Raw genomic sequence first — 20,171 nt, forward strand, 5'->3', positions numbered from 1 at the left:
CATCACAATATTGTCTTTTCTGCTTATTGAAAACATCTGTCTGAGTTTCCATATTTTCTTAGTAGGAATCTTTAAACAAATTCTAGAAAAGATTTACCGAAAACTTGAATTATTGAAATTATATTGATAAAATATGATAGAACTACAAAATATCAATACTTTAAACTAACCATAAAATATAATACCTAACCCAAATAATAATACTTACAGAATACAGAAAATATTTGATATACAATATATATGTACATATCTTAAAACTACTATATTCAAAATTGTCAGTTAGAAGAAGAGACTACTCGTTTTTTAAACAAAATGTTTTTGGAAGATTTTAACGTAACATAAGACCGTTTTTTTTTTCAATTCTGAAAATAATTTAAAGATATATAAAATTTAAAAAAGGCCTCGTTCTAGCTTTATTCAGCACGATTTCAGACTAACGTCTACATATATAGTACATGCAAAATATCAATAGAAAGAACATTTCTCTATACGATTTCAGACTATTTTTCCATGCGTTTCCACTCATAAGGGCCGATTCTGCCGTAAAATAGACCAATGTTATGGCAAGGCTCTGTTACATAGCACTTCTCATACAAAATGGTACTGTCAGGCGTTTAACACAGAAATTGCAACTTCACTCGTTTGTTATTATACAACATCAAAGATGCAGTTATGGCAGCATTGTATTTTGAGATTTGTGCGTTTTAGGATAAGTTTTCTATATAAAACCCCCGACTGCAAAGCATCCACATGGCAATATTTAGTGTCAATTTGTATGGAAGGGCCACGTAACATAGCCTTGCCATAACATTGCTCTATTTTGGGGCAGAATCGGCTCCATAGTTTAATGAAAATATGAGTTACATCCACAAATTGGCGACATAAACATTATAAAACACGTTACATTTAAAATAGTAATAAATAAAATTGACATCTAACTCCAAAACCAGTAATTTTGGCTGAATTAGTGATTTTAGTTGTAATGAGTTTGAACAATGTTTTTCGAAGACAGGCACGTATCTGAGGCAAGGTCGCTATCTGTATTGTAACGATCCCAAACATATTCGCTAAAGCAATTATTCACAAAAGACAATTAAATCGTTCGAAAGTATTATCGTAGCTCAGTCAATTTCTTTTGATGGCTCACAACGGTGTTAATCCTGCTTTTTACAATCCGGCAATACTGAATACTCTGTGTCTTTGGCCGAACGGTGGCCTGCGGTCACTATTAGTATGCTGTTCATGATGTAATTATCCCGAGCGACGTTTTTACGGCACTTTTCCACGAAAATGGACAATGTATAGAACACATACACATTTGTATAATATATACGCACATTTTATATATACATGCATATATATACATATATAAAGTGAATTTTCTTTTATTTGTAACTTTTTAAAAAACCAATTGCAAACACCTTATACTGCGCCAATCCATTTCATACAGTACATCATTGATCATATCGAAACTCTATAATGAATGTTCTTAAGTCCGAAATCAGTTTCAATAGTTTTTTTTTTTTTACATTTACTATTTTAGTTTAACTTCGCACCTTGTATATGGAACACGATCATTTGAAGACATAGTGTAAAATGACACAGAGGCCTTATTTAAAAATTGGTTTTAATGAAGTTTTCGCAACTGCATAAAGTGACAAAAACTATAATCACAATCCTGTCACATACTTTAAAGTCTCGTTAAATAAATATATTATTATCAATTCTGTCAGATGTTGAAAGTCATTGCCTTGTCATACCAATGTGTTCAAACGTGTAAAGCGCCTTCAAAAGTTTATTTTGAGGATGGTTTTCTCACGTTTTTTGAAGACATGTTCATTGTTATTTGTTATTTTTATTAAAATCAAGTTACTTATACTAATACTAGTAATTTCGATCAATATTATGGCAATTATTTATATATTTGATAAAAATTAGATTATTCATTTTTCTTCACTTTCGGACACAATGACATACTTAAATAATAGAAAAAGTTATATAGTACCATTTTGGAAGAACTACAAGGTAGAAAGAAAAATAAATGTGATTGGCTTTAGCAATCTACTCTAACTACTTCTAAAAGCAGGCCAAAGGATCCACTGGTAAAAAGAAACTTGCGTTTGGTGATTATGAGGTGATGTCCCAAAGAGGACCAAACGATTTATTTTAATAAATTTGACTAACAAAAGACCTATATTCAAATATGCTATTTATTTTAACGCAATTGAGGGCCTGGGGGTACGATTTCTTAATTTGGTGCAACTTACGAGAGTCAACAGCACAACTCCATCAAAGTCAAATTTTCAAAATACCAAAGATTCTATAATAAGGATGAATGTTCAAGATTTGATATCAAACATTATTTGGGTAATAAGCGAATGTAACGATTAATAACATTTTTAATATTTTTTTGAATAAATAGATGATTTATAAAAAATCGGATCACATTAATTTACTATAAGCTTACAACAGACATTGATAAACAATCTGTTATAAAATTTTGTCAAGTTCGAAATAATTCTAATGCATGAATAAATTTCATTTAAAGAATACTACAAATTTGATTGAAGTCGATGAAAAACAATTTTATATATAGATTTCAGCATTTTTCAAATGCATAAATAAATATTAGTTTAGATAAAGACCAAATTAAAAAGTACATAAAAATATTATATTAATTGCTACGTAGTTTTATGCAAAAAGTTTGTAGATGAAAATTAATCCAGAATATAAGTTTATATGATAAAACTTTTGTAGGAATAAAGCGCTTCTCTGTTTCTATGATCCGACTGTGCGCCTTCATTGTGAAAAAACACTCACGAACTAACTTCTAGTCTTACGAGAATAGAATTAAATTATTAATTAATTTTGTAATAATAGAACCTGATATAATAGTAGTTTATGTAAACTTTCATGCGAAATCTTTTAAACTTAGTTACTAAGTAAGTTCTGTAAAGATATAATAAAATTATTGATAAAGTATTATATAAATTTGACTGAGCTGTTACGTATTGTTATTGAAAGTTTAATAGACGCCTAAATCTCTTCAAATAATAAGTTATAGAATATAAATTTATAGAATTTATTACAAAACTTATAGAATAAAAATTAATTGAAATATACTATTGACTTATATTAATAACCTGCAATAAATTATTTTACTCTAGTATCCTCAAATAATTTCGTTCTCCGGTAAAATAGACGTAAAAGCATTGTAATGGCAATGTTTTTATATATATATATATATATATATATATATAAAATAGTAGTAAAAACTGTCAAAATTCTATGTATTTGCAGTGCGGTCAGGCATTTTAGGTTCAAAATCTAACCTAGACAATGCACCAACGTCATAAAAAATATCTGAACTACATCTTTCTGATGTGCACATATATCACATACGTGAAGTTATTAGGTTTTAAGTGTAAATTGCCTGATCGCCCAGCAAATGCTAACATTTTGATAGTTTTTACTACCAATTTATATGAAAAAAGGAGCGTAGCATAGCGTTGCCATAACAATACTATATTGCGGTCTATTTTACCGGAGAATTGGCCCCTCATACTTTTTGATAATGAGATTGTTACGGATTTTATTAAGACTATAATAAGGTTATACTAAAGACATAATATTATAAGAAATATATAAAAAATATCAAATTATAACAAATATATAAGTAAATCTAACTTACTTTGAACGATGATAGATCCTGAACAACACATGTTAAAATTGCTTCTCTTCCAACAGGAACGGTAACGTTTGCAATAGGCGCACTGAATTTGGGATCAGCTGAAAATAAAAGAAAATTATTTATAGCAAACGACTTATATCAGATTATATAATATATATAGCAATCAAATGTCGACTAATTCAAAATTCCTGAAATCTTGGTTTTTCTGCAGAGCATACGGGAAAACAACTGCGACTGTTGAAATGTTTTTGACCAAAATTTACCTTTCATGAATATACATGCTTATCTCAGAAAATGTGTTCAAATAAAATTCTATCATTTTTAAGAATTTTATTTTATTTTACAGATTTTACAGATTTTAAAAAATCTGTCAACATGGATTCATATTTAGAAATTTAAAATTTCGGGATACCAAGAAATATAGGAGGCAATTCTAGAATAAAGTAGAAATGTTATGGTAATGCTATGTTACTGGTCTATAATCGTATGAGTTGGTAGTGAAGAACTATCGAATAGACATGTGCGATTAGACTATTTACACATAATACCAATGTTCTAGCTTCGGCATAACATATATGTACTAAAATTAGTACATAAAACCAATCTACAAAACGCACCAGCGTCAAATAACAATTTTATCATAAGCGCAACTTTCTGATTTCTCTTTGATAACACATGAGTGAAGTTAGGATTTATTTTTAAAACGCTTGATCGCACAGCAAATACATAGCTTTTTGATATCCTTACTATCAACTCATTCGAAGATAGACCCGTAACACAGAATTACCATGACATTTCCAGTTTATCAGGAAATCAGCCCGATAACGTGCATCAAGTAATGTTTATGAATTAATTCTTTGAATTTATCGCATCTTTATGAAATCGAAAACAATATGCAAATGAATAAATAAATTCCAATAAAAATACGTGCACTTGAAATGATGAATACGACCACACTTTTTTCAGACTTTCGCAATTTTAATCCTATACTTTTTTCTCTTCTATATTTTGCCGTCGCTCGGTTTTCCATTATTTACTCAGTTGTTTTTAGCGGATTTTCGATTTAATTATTTTCCATTCATACTTTTGTTTGCCTGTTTATTTTGTTTAAGTACTTTATACTTTCTACATGCACACACCGCCCGCGAATATATTAACGGGCAAGGACTGCTAATGATTTTTAAAACGACAGAAAATAGAATCAAAACTCCGCAAAGTAGAATCATAAGCTCGGCGGAATTTATTTTTCGGGTCCTCTGGCAGAATTTTATGGTGAAAGTTTACGGACTTTGATATGGACTGCAAAAAGCACGTTATTTAACAAATTAAAAACTTTAAGGCAGGTTCTTTGAACACGTAATGAATTATAGTAAAATTTTACACATTCTTGAAATAATAACATGTATTTATATATAACATTTGAGAACCTGTGAAGATTTATATCCCAAAATTTTCAACACCGTTTTCGAAAATTATATGTGTGAGCGTATTTTTCGTCGACGTTTTCAAGAACACAGATCAATTAATTTTACTGATTCAAAGAACATTCAATTCCTATTGATGGGGAGACGTGAGGATTAGTTTTTGGCCAAGGCAAGAGCAAGAAGTGCCAATAATGGTGATTCAATTTTTGAGAGAACGTAGGGTCCGATTTTAAGATTCAAAAAGCATTTTACTTGTATTGATATATTACTGATACATATAGATTATACTGATATATTACTGATAGATAAATTATAACTGATAAATTTTTAGGAAGGCAGGTATAGCGGTTTCGGAGATCCAATGATCTCTAGACATAAGCACATCAAATTATCAGATATTTTATAGAAATTTTAATGAAAAGTACAAATTTTGTTTCCATTTCCATGGGTTCCGTACAAAGATTTCTAATATTTAACCGTTAGACTTGTACGAGGCGCTTCGATATTTCGTCTCTAAAACAGCTACGCCACGATTGCTTTGAAAAGAAAAAAACAAAACTTAAAAAAAAAAAATCAAAATCTTTAAAAATCATTCAAAAATTCATTCATCATTCAAAAAGTTCCAACAATTTGTTTCAAGGCACGATGCCATGCACCAATTGTTTCAGTAATACAATTGTCTTAGAAACATTATATTTTTTGATAAAAAAATGTTAAACTACGAATTCCACGCAAATTATATTGCGTAGTTATACATAGCTATTATAAAATAGTCAAAACAACGTGCATTTTTCTCAATTTTTTGTGAGTATTTGCAAGATATTACTGTTAAGTTTACATGTTCTTCATGTTTAAAAGATCTTCATTTTATTGCGCAAGATATTTTTATCTAAATTGTGTTTTGAACCAGCACATAAAACAGCCTTTTCGGAGAAGCCAGAAAATTTATCTTTCTTTTTCTTAAGTTTCTTATTACATGAAGTAAATTCTACAACTTGTCTTTTCAATTTGGGAGGTTTATGAACAACTACAACTTTTTTTAATTTTTGACAAACATTGCAAAATAAAGTCGATTTATTTTTAAGGAAATTTTAAGAATTCAGAAGCGTGATTTAACTGAAGATAATTTTTAGATGTTTGTAGATTATAATTACTGCGCTAAGGTATAAGTTTTATGTATTACTTTTCGGACTCAAAATAATGTTTTGTAGTTTATATAAATACAGTGAAGAGCTGTACAAATTCACAGATAACTCGACAATAAAAATTAGATATACTTGAAAACAATCAATTTTGAATTTGTTTATGAACAACAATTTGGGGCATCTTTAGAATGCAATGCAATAGTTATATCTTTGATATAATTTTATTAGAAATTTTCTAGTAGTGATAATATATTTTTAATTATTTGCAGCTATGACGGAAAAAACCGAAAACTAAATTAGTAAAAAGAATTTTGCAAAACTTTGAAAAAAGATTTTTGATAAATGTTGAAATTTTTGACAAAGTTGAAAAGTTGTATTTTGATTTTTTTTAATTCCAAACATTTTTTTAAGCAATCGCACTGCATAGCTCATTTGGAGTCAGAATATCAAAGCGCGAAAGCGCCGAGTAGAGTTCTAAGGAATGAACATTGATATGGAACCCATATAAATGTACACAAAAATTGTAGTTATTATGATCTTTATAAAATACCTGATAATACGATATACACATGCCTATTGTTTATTTTTGACCGTCAAATGGCAATAATTTTTCATTTTTTTATTGGATCTCCGGAGACGCTGGACCTGCCTTTAGAAAAATTTGACCGGTTGTTCATTTTGTCAATACAATAATTTGTTATTAAACACAGCCCCACAAACCCTCATAGTAATTTGAAGAGTTATATGTATTTTACATAAAAATAAAATTTCGAAATGCATAATTAACCACATATTAATTTCTATAAATTATATTATTCTGATTCAATCTCTGTAACTAAAAACCCCGATTTTAGAAAAACAATCAGTTTCTTCATTCCAGTCCAATAATACATTTAGCTCTAAAAGCATCCTCAATGAAACACAGAGTACTACGTTTTTAATTGACTTTTTTCCTTTGTGCTTGCAAGCGCTGAAGTGAGCAAATGCCATTATTTCTTTTAGCGCGATAATAAGAATTAAGCGACTGTTTAATCGAAGCTCTAAAGGCGCCAGAACATGTAAGGAAAACCAGTAGGAAATGATTAAAAAAAAGAAAATTAGTAGTGCATTACATTGTGACTTAAGGCTAATTGCTGGATCTTCCCGTACCGTAATTAAATATTTGAGGAATGATATTATTATTAATCAATAAAAATTTTTGATTAATTATTAATATCAATTGTTTTATATATTTTTAAATAGATTTTTTTAAATATGTTCTATAAATTTTAGCATTCGTTGCGACGGACTTGTCGCAATGTTTACAAGAGATGTGAACATAAAATAAACAAACAGTACCTATTGTATAGCTAAGCTCAAATAACACCATTACAAAACATCATCTCACATTTCTAAGAATCATTTTGCATAGCGCATATATTGATAACCGATATTTTTTGAAAATTATCAAAGTTGTGAAAACTTTGAAATTTTTAATAAATTACGATATTTTTGTTTTTGAAAATTTAAATTGTTTTTTAAACGCTTGAATTTTTTTAATTCTAATATTTTGTGACTTCACGAAGGAGAAGTTTATGTTTTCATCAAAAAATCCGATTCGCTAATTTTATGTTTTCTCGACGTTTCAAGCCATTCTGAATCGAATGAGAACAAATTTGGAGAAAGTATGTGTGTGTGTGTATGTGATCAGATTTTTTGTTGTAAATCGACGTTTTCTCGAAAACGGCTGGTCCGATTTCAAAAATTTAAAAGCCATTCGATGGATCTCGACGAGGCCTATCTATTTGTGGGACGATCGGCCGAGAAGTTTCTTTATAAATAGTAATATTTTATTTTATTTTAAAGTTATTAATATTTTTATATATCTTTACGTTTCAAAGGTTTTTGAACATTTTAGCATACCTCAAAAAAATGGATGTATGTGTGTGTGTGTGGTACAATTTTTCGTCGATGATTTCGGTAACACGAATCAACCGATATGAATAATTAAAAAAATATTCGATTCGTATTGATAAAGAAACGTACTGATTAGTTTTTGGCAGAAGCGGGTCTAGCCGTTCCAAAGATACGGGTAAAAAGTGTTAAAAACGGTAACTCAGTTTTTAAGAGAACGGTGCGACCGATTTTAGTAATTCAAAAAACAATTTATTTGTATTGACTAAATGAAGAACTGTTCAAATTTTTAGAAAGGCAGGTCCAACGACTTTGAAGATATGGAGGAAAAAGTGAAAAAATGAGCCATTTGGCGGTCAAAAATGAACATTAGACATATGCACATCAAATTATCAGATATTTTATAGATTTTAACAATAAGTATAAATTTTGTTTACATTCCTATGGGTTCCGTACCAATGTTTACGCGTTAGACGGCGACGCGGCGGCGCTTACGCGCTTTGATATTTCGTCTTTATGCCGTTAAAGCAGTACGATTGCTTTAAAAAAAAGTTCAGAATTTCCAAAATATTTCAAAATAAATGATTTAAGATAGAATGATTTAATATGGTTCGAAATTCTATTAAAAGTTTCAAATCATTGATCAACTTTTATTGTTTATTATTATTGATTATTTTTTATTACTCGAATTTTGAATTGCGGTACGGGAAGTTCCAGCAATTTGCCTTAAGGCACGATGCCCTAATTGCCTTAAGACAGAATTCCACTTACAGCTAGTTTGAATCATTCAAAACGGTTGATCCGCGATCTCAAAAACGCGGGGGAAATATTGTATGCGCACGTGCATACATACTACACGTATACATACACACACGCATACATCTTTTGTTTTTTCTAAGATATTATCATAAAGATCATATATATGGATTATCAGAAATACCAATTTCAATAGTTATAAATTGTTGTTATATATAACAATATAACAACAATTATAAAAATTATATGCAATTATATTATATTGCATAGAATAGAACATATGTAAATATAAATTCAAAATGTGTAACCAACAATTGTTGTATGTATATAAAGCAATTTGGTTAAATGATTTAATCGACGGCGGCGAGTCAATCGATTGCATAAATAATATAAAAAATCAATATTTATTGTCAAACATGTCATGTGTTACGCGTATTATAACACAATTATCGCATAAAAATTCACAGGTACAATTTGTATAAATTTGCAGAAGCATTCACCGTATAATAAAATTGATTAAAGAACGCATAACAATAAAATTTTGATTAATAACAACTATAACTAAGTAGAATAAAATGTACATACCGAACTAAATGAATATAAATTACTGTTTAATATTTCACTACAACTGAGTATTTTAATATTATATAACAAATAATAAATAAAGTGAAAATATATCCATATATTTCATGACCTATCCAAAGAACGGTTGTTACTGGAATAAAACGATACTGTTAGCAAAATCTTCGGCTTGAATAATCGTGGCCAGCTGATATGATTCATGGTCGCTCCTCATTGGTTGCTTAGGCTCATGTGACAGGGCTTGATAACCCAAAAAGAACAGGGTCGCAGTAAGTTACATAAAATAGTCAATACATAAAATATTAGATAAGATTAAGCATAAGATTTTAATATTTTTTAAAAATTAGTGGTGCATGGCATCGTGTTTTAAGGCAATTTGCTGGAACTTCCCAAACCAAAAAATTTTTTTTTAAAACATTTAAAATATTTTGCAAGATTTAGTTTGAGAATTTAGATTGTTGCAAATTTTTAAATTTCGAAATAATGGTCTGTTTTGAAAATATGATTTTTTTAATATTCTAAAAATATTTGGGATTTTTGAACTTTTTTTTTAAAGCAATCTAAGGAAGTCTGAAGAATGAAAATTGGTACGAAACCCACAGCATGGTAAACAAAATTTGTTCTTATTATTAAAATCTCAATAAAATATCTAATAATTTAATGTGCACATATTTTAACAATCATTTTGGATCTCCAAATGGCATTTTTTACTTTTTGTTATTAAATCTCCAAAATAGCTAGTCTTACCTTCGCAAAAACTTAACTAGTTCTTCATTTTGTCAATACAAGTAAAATGCATTTCGATTTATTCAAATCGGACGCTCCGTTCTCTCAAAAACCGAATTACTATTTCTGACATTTTTTGCCCGTATTTTCGAAACGGCTATACCTGCCTTTGCAAAAACCGATCAGTACGTCTCCTTATCAGTACGAATCAAATGTTTTTTGAATGATTCAAATCGATTAATTAGTGTTCTCGAAATCGTCGACAAAAAATTGTATCCGCACATACATACACACACACATACATCAATTTTTTTTTAAGGTATATAACTAGTGGGGCGCATGGCATCGTGCCTTAAGGCAAATTGCATGAACTTTCCGTACTAAATTTTTTTTTTTTTTTTAAATTAACATTTTTGAAAAAAAATTACTCTGAAAAAATTTGATTTTTGAGAAACTATATATAAGACTTTTTGAAGAAAAATTTATTTTGAAATATTTTGGAAATTCTGAACTTTTTTTTCTAAGCAATCGTACTGCTTTAACTACATAGATACGAAATATCAAAGCGCGTAAGCGCCGCGTCGCCGTCTAGCGGATAAACATTAGTACGGAACCCATAGGAATGTGAACAAAATTTATACTTATTGTTAAAATATCTATAACATATCTGGTAATTTGATATGCATATGTCTAATGATCATTTTTGACCGCCAGATGGCATTTTTTTTTTTACTTTTTTTGTTAGATCTCTGAAACCGCTAGACCTGCGGTTTGAAAATGAAAATTTGATCAATTCTGTAAAATGTTTTTTGAATTATTCAAATCGGACGCTCCGTTCTCTTAAAAACTGAGTTACCGTTTTTGGCACTTTTTGCCCCATATCTTCGGAACGGCTAGACCTGCCTTCACCAAAAACTGATCAGCACGTCTTATCAATACGAATCGAATGTTTTTTGAATTATTCAAATCGCTTCATCCGTGTTCCCGAAATCGTCGACGAAAATTTGTATTTGCACACACACACATACACGGACATACACACATACATCCATTTTTTTTAAGGTATGCCAAAATGTTCAGAAACCTCTGAAACGTAAAGATATATAAAAATTTTCATTTTCGATTTTTTTGCGATTACTATAACTTGCCCTACGGGAAGTTAAAAAAAAATTCGTTGTCGATTTTTTTGCGATTACTGTAACTTGCCCTACGGGAAGTTTTTCTGTAACTTTTCAATCGTTTTTCTTATTAGCTCACAAACAAAATAATCATAATTTGGTTTTGGTATCAATTTGTTATTTTGCGTATGAACATAGAAATAGTTAGTGAGTAAATCTCCTGTAAAAACTAAATTTTTGTTAACGTATAATATTTACGATAAATTCAAAGCTGTATCATTCATCAATATTAAAATTTACAAATAAGATATTAATTAATTATTACGATGCTAATTTACTCACACGCATCAATCTGGCATCGCCGCATACACATATGCTGCATGTGCGCTTGCAGAACTCTTGTGCTTGTGTTCTTGTGTTTGGCACGCGTATGAACCGAGAGTGAAAGTAAGAGGGAAGATACTCTTTATACAATGGTAATAAGGACAGACTATAACATGTTTGCTGAGGATCGACTCTTGCAACTAGAAGCGAATCGCGAATCCTGACGAAGACGATTTCAAAACAACCCGATGGGACAGCCAGCGGAGTATGAATACAGCGCCAATTTAGAAACTAGTTGTATCATTTTGCCTTAAGGCAAGTTGTATGAACTTCCCGATACGTACCTACTTTACCAATAATAATTTGGATTTAGATATTTAGATAAAATATGAAATTATTTGTTTGAAAATATGATTTTTGCTTTTATTAAAAAATAATCCAATTTATTTCTTTTAAACATACTTATAATATATGAAAATGTTTAAATTAATTAACTTGTTAACTCGTTTCATTTCATCTATTTCGTGTTCTAAAAATGTTTTTTATTTAAGTGTGATCGTCAACTGTAATCAGTAGCGACCTACGAAACAACAAAACCTATGTATGCTTCGGCATAGATTCTAATTAGAATCTCTCAAGCGCATTGCAAAATTTTAAACTTTGATGATTTTTTGTAATTCTATCGCTCATTATGTGCCTCTGATATTTTAGTATGTTATTTCAGATTTTTTTTCATTTACGGAGACACGGTCCGGCTGCTGTTTACCTAAAACTAATCAACGCAATTCTCAAGCTATATTTTTTCACTACAAAATTTATCATTTCCTATAATATCTTTCGACTACGAAATTTATTACAAATTTAAATTATTTAGTACAAAATTTATTACAAATTTAAATGATTTATTGCAAAAAGTTATTAATAAGTTATTATCGTTACAATACCTTTCGACTACAAAATCTATTGTTATACAAAGTTTCGTAAAAATTGTGCAAAAAATTATTCTACATTTAATTGCAAAGAGACGGTCCGGCTGATCTGATCTCGAATAACTAATGAACACGCTTCCCAATTAGTATCTTTCGAAAAGTTTTTGAACTTTTAAAATAGATTAAACATTGTAGGTTAAAACGAAGACAAGAAAAAAATATATATTTGATTGTGATTACTTAAATCAATTTGGACCATAATTTTATTATTCTATTTTTACATAATATAATTTGCATGTTATATAAAAGTTTTTATTAAATACTTGAGCTCCCGCCGAAGCCTGGTAAGGGTGTAGGTTTGACAAATCGCCTGGCGTTGCACTTACTTTTATAAAATCGCTTAGACGAAGAGATATATAAATTAACCTTATAGAACAACGTATATTTTGATACTTTTATAACTGGTATAAAAGGTATGTGCAATGCCAAGCGATTTTGTCCAGCCTAAGCCCTTACCAGGGCTGCGGTAAGATGTATACATCGTGGTCATAAAAGTGAAACATTCGGCTGGTCTGGCAGGTACATGTGCAGATTGAAATCGCCTGGCAATTTGATTTTTGAATTTTTCAATGAATAAATTGAATTGCTTAATAATTTAAGACTAACAGGAACAAGTATAATTTTTTCTGCACTAAACTTCAGTGATAATTTTTTCTGCCTGAACGACCATAATGTGCAGGTCTGGTTCTGCCAGGCGAAGATTTTCGCAACTAGCACGCTGAGAATAGCCAGTACAAGGTTTAGCAAGAGTCGCCTATATTTAAAAGGTTTAGCAACTCTCGAAATCAGCCTTTAAAAGCAGAATTATTCATTTAATACCACTTTTCCTTAGATCGTTGCGATTCTGGATATGATATCGCCGGACTCTCTGTGAGCGCTACGAACGACCAGACTAGATCGTATCGCCTGAATAATAATTTAGACAGAACAAGAATTGCGGTTTTGAAATCTAGTGATGCTTTGAGAATGAACGATAATAAAATTAAATATCCAGATTTTGAATACACTTATGGATCAATTTGACACTTTTATGACGATTCTCTGAGACTACACTGAAAGGAGAGTTCTGTGGCAATCCTCACTCGACTGCCTGTGTATACGAGTGCCGTCCATGGACAACATATTGCGTGCCAGACTTTGTTATGATTTAAACTATTGGTAATTCTAATTTTTATTGTAATTTTCAGTTTATTAGAAGCGCAATTTTGAATTTTTCAACACATTTTCATTGATAATGATAGAAAAATGTTAGTAGAGCATAGAAATAATTGTTCGGCAGCGACACTACTGCGGAAAACACTTTCATAGCGAAAGGGTTAATGTTAGTATAATTGTAAAATATTATTATAATTACAAATCTAATATTTATATCAAATAGTGTAGTGCATTAACATATCGTCATATCATAAATCATCTTTTTTTGTTTTTAACCATTTTTTTGTTTTCAGCAAATTGTAAGATTTTTTTAGTATGCATTTTTTACATATTGTTCTGCAAAAATATTCAATATTAAGTCCATATTTAATTAAAACAGCAAATACAAATATTTAACGAATATATTAAAATGAATAATAAAAAATGAGTGAATAAATAATACCACTCATTTTTCATATAATTTCTCTGATTACATAAAAACTACCTTTTTATTCTAGCGATGTATTTATTTTGATATTCATTTTACAGATTAAGTAAACAAATGCAAAACATATGAAGTAAATAAAGTTTATATGAGTATTTTATATCCATATTTAATGGCGCTGTTAAAATAATATCACATTGATAATGCACTAAATTTTGAACGATATTCAACTAAAAATTATATTTCGTGAGTTTTAATTGAAGTGTTCATTTATGAAACTAACTAATAAAAATTTAAAGCTTTGCATTAAACCTAAATGATGTAAAATATGCAGTTTATTGAAGTACTTTACATCTTTGAACAACGTTGTAAATAATTTTTGTTTTATGCGGGATGAAAATATTTTTCATGTTATGCTTCAATTAATATATAATTTAATTTAATTATCAAAGTTATTTATTAAGATTTATTATGTGGCAATATGAATTTTAGACTCAATTTGACATTGAGTAATTGAATTGTGTAAACCAAACCAATCATATCACAACAAATAATTCTAATCCGACAATATAGACACAAATCTGACTATTTGATTGTGACTACGTTCAGTAAAACTACCAGCTATTTCATCATTGTATAATGTGTTTTTTGCTACTTTTTAAAAAAAATTCACCTGGTTCTTTTCACAACATGCGCGGGGTAAAAAGGGACGACCAGGGTGCAGACAGGTATAATGTTTTATTTTTAATTTTGATGGGATTTTATGAAATAATATCTACATTATTGAAGCAATACAAAATATAAATCTCATAGGTACATTTTTTTACAGAGATTACACTGTATATAACCTCGTTCTGGCATTTCGTCAAAAATATTCATAACCAGAATTGGAATAACTATTTATTTAATTCATCTCTTGGAATAATGATTTTTTACCATAATTTAAATAAATATATTAATTAAAATAAAAATTAATTACTTTTTATTGACTTATTAATTTTATTATTTACACCTCTGCCAGGGTAAAGAATTAGTTGGTCCTTCTTACCCCACCCACGTGTAAGCTTTATAGAGGTAACATACACCTAATAATTATATTAGGGTCTGAAAAACTAGGCAACAGTACTCACAATCAAAACAAATAACAACGCCACGAAATACTTTTGTTATGGATTTTCAAACATTGTAGTTTTTTACTCGTCTAAAGGGGTCGAAAGAATCAAGGAGATGTCAAGATATACATCTCTTACCTTATACTTTCAAATATTGTTGTTAAAAAAAATTAACTTCACTGGCTTGTATTGAAGGTGGAGTCTTGTTTATCCGCAAATCTTTAAGCCCCGCTTCATCTTATTTTTGAATAATCTTAGCAAATTTTCATTCATTTCAATAATTTATAGAACAACTAAATGATGATAAACATTGACATGACAGGTATAGGTACATTTTATCGTTTACTGTTTATTTTTAATTCTTTAGGATAATCTTTAATAATATGTTTCTTTGAAACAAAATCCTATATACATATACACACAGTTTGTATCTAATACTTCTACAGTAGCTTAAACTTCGTCGACTTTCTCTGCATAATAAATCCCCAAACACATTTTGAGTAACGATAATCCGCGCAGTCCTATGTAAATTCCATATATCGTTATGCGAAAATGAACTGTCTGCAAACTCCTTAATATATATTTCGCATTCGCTCAACATTTTGGCATGTCGAAAGCCTTAAATCAGTAGCAAATGATCGTTTTAACGAAAAAAATTCGACATCGCACAGGTAATTTTGTATTTCCATCACTATATAATCCTGCATTGAGCGGTTGAATGCAACTTAGCACGCCATCGCAACATTCTTGCGAGGGTTGGCCCGACCATACCGGCTACCCATTTCGCGATACTTTCGAAACATTGGGGTTGATTTAAATACTTTGCTGGAAAATATTTTTATCGACCGATACTGCAAATCACAAACTTTTGCTCATCTGAACGATGTGAGTTAAACTCTGTTTCGAAAACTAAGTTTTTACGACATGGGACGTATCATTACGCTCGAGCAGGATTGTGTGTTTCGAAGGATACCTTCAATTTAACGACTTGGGTTTTAATGATTTTCTATTTAATATTTGGCAATTAAATCTTTGGAAATTATTTGATGAGGATTTGTCCTCGCAACATCTACATTTGGTTAAATAACAATAATTTGTAAATCAAACATTATAATAAGCAATATATTCACCCATTTATATTTGTCTGACGTGGATAATATTTTGACAAGAATATTTTATCTGGAAATATTAAATAATCTTTTAATTTTTGTAATATAATTTTGCAATATATTTTCATAATTAACACTTTCCAATTAACACTTGCGAGATTTATATGTATTTTGTCGCCGGAGCGGCGGCATCCGAGTGAAAAGGGCATCATTGCATTAATGGCAAAACAACATTTTTTCAATAAGCAGAAGATTTTTTATAAACAACAAAATATTTAGAAATATCCAGACAGAACACTCAATTAACTCATTGATAATTATAAATACAAGAAAATATTGAGAAACATGAACATTGCCTTTTATAAGAAACTATTTTAGATAACAAGAAAACACAAGCTTATAAAACTGCAAAATATTCCTCTTTATTAGAGTTTCGGGCTGTGTTGATTAACAATAGTGTATTGGATAGGATCCATCTAAAAAATTCCATTTAAAAAAGATGAATATCTAAATAAACCTATCTAATATGCGTAGTATTCGTTTTACACCTTTCTGATCTCACACAGTTTTTGAAAATATAAACAGTTTTGTAACAAGTTTGATTAATTTTGCAATTACACAAAATAATAAACACTAAACTATAATCTGCTTATACCTACAATAACATTTTCATTGTTTTACAGTTAAATTACAACACATCCAAATGAATGTACAGTTAATAACGAATTCTTAGAAGTCTCTACGTCAATGATAAAAATATAAAGATAAGATGGAAACTCCCTGTTTTATGATCAAAATTAAATTTAAAGTGTGAATAAGCTAGTTAGTTTAAAATAGCAAAAAAATCAGGATTGAACTTTATGTTTAATTCGTGTTTATATATAATTGATTTTTTATTTATAATGAAAATGCAATATTTAAAATGGGTTTTTATATTCGTTTTATTATTGAAATAAATTAATATTCTTATAATTTATAAAATGTGTTCGATATTAAATATATTAATATTTATTTGTCGTTCAATGTGTTTGTTAACAAAAATGGCTTTTTCAAGGTGATTTATGTTTAGAACGGTTTTTCCAAGAGCGAATTTTTCGAGTAACACATTTTTAACTTATTTTCCCTATAAAGCAAAGGATAGTTGTAATTATAATAACTGATTTTATTATCACAAATATTTCATTTACTGCAAATCTTTCTTCGTTCTGTTAATAATCAATTTTTTATAATACATATCTGACGTACAGTTTATAAGTTTGAATCTATAAAAAAATCTTCAAAAGAGAACACTATGTTGTTGAATTTGAAGTTTTAAACCTTTATTCTATGCTCTATTAATCGTCAATAAATAAATCCATAAACAATATTAAAATATCATTCATACGATAATAATGAACGAAATTGATTACAACAATGTAAATGGAATTATTTTTAATTACCTGATAAAATATCTGTCTATTTAATCTAGTTATATAATTAATTAGTGCATGAAAATAGGTTTAAAATTATATATTGAGATAATATTAATTGCTCGTTTTGGCTTTAACCAACAAATTGTTAAAACTATTATTATAATAATACTGCATGGTAATATTAATATTAATATGTTAATTACATGACATCATTTTATGAATATTCTCAGAGCAATAAAATACATTTTACTCAATTAAGTATAATTATAATTGACACTTCTATAAAGTGTTTTTTAAATGTGGACTAAAATAACTCTTGAAAAATAACGTAAAATATAAATAATAATTGAATGTTGTATTCAATGACATAGTATATAGTAGGATCCACTTCATCTATTTTTATTTTGTCAAAACGATATTTTCAGTGGAATCTATACTGTAATGACAATCTTTAATCGAAGCTACAATAATCTTTCAAAATATGATTGATATTACAAAAAAACTTAAAAAGCAAAAATCAAGTTAGCACAACATCTTATAGGACTCTAAGCTTTTGATTCATGTTCAAAAATATAATAAAAAAATATTTTGGGATTTAAAAAATGTGCCACAAAATATTTAGAAATAGGGTTGAGAGAAATCTAGAATCTTACCATACTTCAATAGTGCACAATGCAAATATTAACACAGTTCGAAGCTAGTATTTTATATATTCAGAATTATTTTAAATTTTGCAAAACTTTTGCATAAAATATATCTACTAATGATTATTATGCATTTAGTTTTGGGTTTGTACAAAATATTACCTATTTAAATCATTGCATCGCAAGCATTTGAAAATGTACCATGTTTCAAAATCATATATGATTAAAATTAATGTACGTTATCCAGCAGGATTTGCCTGCGTCTGCAAAAACTTCTATAGTGTCTAAATGGAACCTATTAGGAATTATACGTATATAATTTAAAACATAAGCCTCAGTGAATTGCTCGAACCGCTTCATATTTTGCTGAATTGTCACATTCGCTTCCACTTTTGCACATTGCATGGAGCACAATTCTAATAGGATTACTCAATTCAATTTAAACTTGTACAAATATTATGACATCGATGTACTGAATTTCCATGTTTAGAGTGTCTGCGACATTAGTGTTTGCATGTTTATTTCAAAATTCAGATATCAAATTAATTCCGATTATTAGTACCTCCTGATCTTTAAATTTAAATGAGAAATTAAATTTAACATTAGATTTTTTTTCAAATATGTACGAAGTAAAAAATTGTGATAAAGACACTTCAGTTCTTGCAAAATAAGTGATGAACCAATCAGTTTTAATGTATCACATATAACCGCAAAAAATAATAATATTTGAAATATTAATACTAAATTAATTATATCAACAGCATCTATTATATATTATGTATATACTAAATGAATGAAAACAAAAAAAATAAACCAACTAATGTGTTTCTAATAAATAAACTAAAAAATGTGTTTCCAATTTATGACCTATCTGTCAATCTCTCTGTCTCTACACCTGCCTACCTCTTTATATTTATTTCAGTCTTCCAGCCTACCAGCCTACCTTTCTACTTATTCACCTATCTACCAGTCAGCATTTCCACCTGTTTACCTGTCCACTTATTTATCTGTGTACCTGTCCACGTATCTACTGTTTACGTGTCTACCTGTTTCCTAGTTAACAAGCTTTTATGTGAATTAGTTTTTCACTCTATCAGTCTATCAGCCTACATGTCATTCTATTTTTACCTGTTCACCTGTCTACCTGTATACCCTTATACCCTCATACCTGTGTAACTATTTCCCAATAATTCTATTTGTATATGAATCATTAATAATAATTCGTAAAGATCATATTTGACCAACAATTATGAATTTTTGCAACTTTTTTCTGCATTTTCAAAACCGCTGGATCTTCCTTCAGAAAAACGTAATAAATTCTTCATTCCGTTAACACAAGTAATTTTTTTATTTTGAATAATTCAAATCGGATGATCCGTCACGCCAAATAGATTTCATACAAACACTCACACTAAATACACACATACACAAACACATATATTTTTCTTAAGGTATGCCAAAACGTCCAGAAACCTTTAAAATGTAAAGATATGCAAACATTTTCATTTTCGATTTTTTGTGGTTCCTTTAACTTACCCTACGTTAATAAAAATATCTCGTATCAGATTTCAACTGAATTATTAATCCATAGAATTTCCATTAATTACATGTAAAACATTAAATAGAAACTAAAACTTGATTAAGCAAAACTCCAATAAGTACATAAA

The 20,171-nt window shown here is 29.0% G+C and overlaps 1 protein-coding gene and 1 long non-coding RNA gene across 2 annotated transcripts in view; both read right to left on the reverse strand.

The window, feature by feature from the left end:
* LOC113369956 (lymphoid-specific helicase-like) overlaps positions 1-20,171 on the reverse strand; it is a 945,337-nt gene that overhangs the window by 188,853 nt on the left and 736,313 nt on the right. The gene's annotated exons all lie outside the window — the stretch shown is intronic.
* LOC113369959 lies at positions 46-11,716 on the reverse strand. The gene is made up of 3 exons (XR_003366553.1): positions 11,678-11,716; positions 3,692-3,789; positions 46-82 (listed from the first exon to the last, which is right to left on the reverse strand). It is a non-coding gene; the product is annotated as an uncharacterized LOC113369959 (long non-coding RNA).

The sequence above is a fragment of the Ctenocephalides felis genome, unplaced genomic scaffold (assembly GCF_003426905.1).
Source record: "Ctenocephalides felis isolate EL2017-DRISC unplaced genomic scaffold, ASM342690v1 CF-g0.4_SCAFFOLD_01492, whole genome shotgun sequence".
Lineage (NCBI taxonomy): Eukaryota > Metazoa > Arthropoda > Insecta > Siphonaptera > Pulicidae > Ctenocephalides > Ctenocephalides felis.